The 879-nt window shown below is 38.5% G+C and overlaps 1 pseudogene; it reads right to left on the bottom strand.

The window, feature by feature from the left end:
* Positions 1–318: 318 nt before the first annotated feature.
* Positions 319–555, bottom strand: LOC114037832 (annotated as a pseudogene).
* Between the last annotated feature and the right edge of the window lie 324 nt (positions 556–879).

The raw sequence follows: 879 nt of genomic DNA, 5'->3' as shown, positions 1-879 counted from the left end.
GGCTCTCCCTTGAACTTCAACCCGACATCCCCAATTTCCTATTTGGCACTATTTTTTACATGCAACATATGAACTTTATTAAACAGAGATAATTCAAGGAGAAGTCAAATAAGCATTTACATTAAGAGAAAATTGACTAGCAAAAAATGATCTTAAACACTCCATAGAGGTCTGCTCACAGTGGCATTTAACTGAGCCCTGCTTCTGTGAAAAATACAGCTCATTCACAGATATGGATATCCACTGACTACTACCATATAGGCATGTGAACATAATTGCAAAAAAGAAGTAAGTGAAGACCTCAGGTCAACTTCATTTTTATTGTTCTTTTGGAAGAAGTCTTAGAAAGAGTAGAATGTGTGGTTCTGTCTCACAAATTTTATGATGGACATATCTAAGCTTCTACTGGACACACCCTGTATCCTATACTCCTCTTTGGACATCAGGTGGGTTTTTGACACTTCTTTTGAAAATTTTCCAGGTAACATAACATTCCAGCACTCATAGTGTTCATCAAAATACTTGGACTGAATAGTAGATATGCTTATGGGTCATGTTGATGGTGGTGTGGAGTTTGATGCATGAGGTTGATGAAAGTCAGCATAAAGGAAGACCTCAGGAAGCCTCAAGAGCAACAGAAACTAGACTATTGGATATTTCAAAGTGTATGTCACAACATGTCCAAAGTAGAACTCATTATTACCCCTCTCCTTCAACAAGCCCAGCTTTCCTCCAAACCTCCCTCTTTCTTTTGAAATCACAACCATTCTTCCAGGCTCTCAGGTTGTGAACATGGCATTATCCTTGATTCCCAACTTCCCCAATCTCCCATATTTAATCAGTTGCCAAATATTGTCATTTCTACTTCCTCAGCATCTC

This window comes from Vombatus ursinus, unplaced genomic scaffold (genome assembly GCF_900497805.2).
Source record: "Vombatus ursinus unplaced genomic scaffold, bare-nosed wombat genome assembly UNPS02010639.1, whole genome shotgun sequence".
Taxonomy (NCBI): Eukaryota; Metazoa; Chordata; class Mammalia; order Diprotodontia; family Vombatidae; genus Vombatus; species Vombatus ursinus.
Note: the sequence above shows the minus strand (reverse complement) of the source record. Positions and strands in the feature narration are given on the sequence as shown.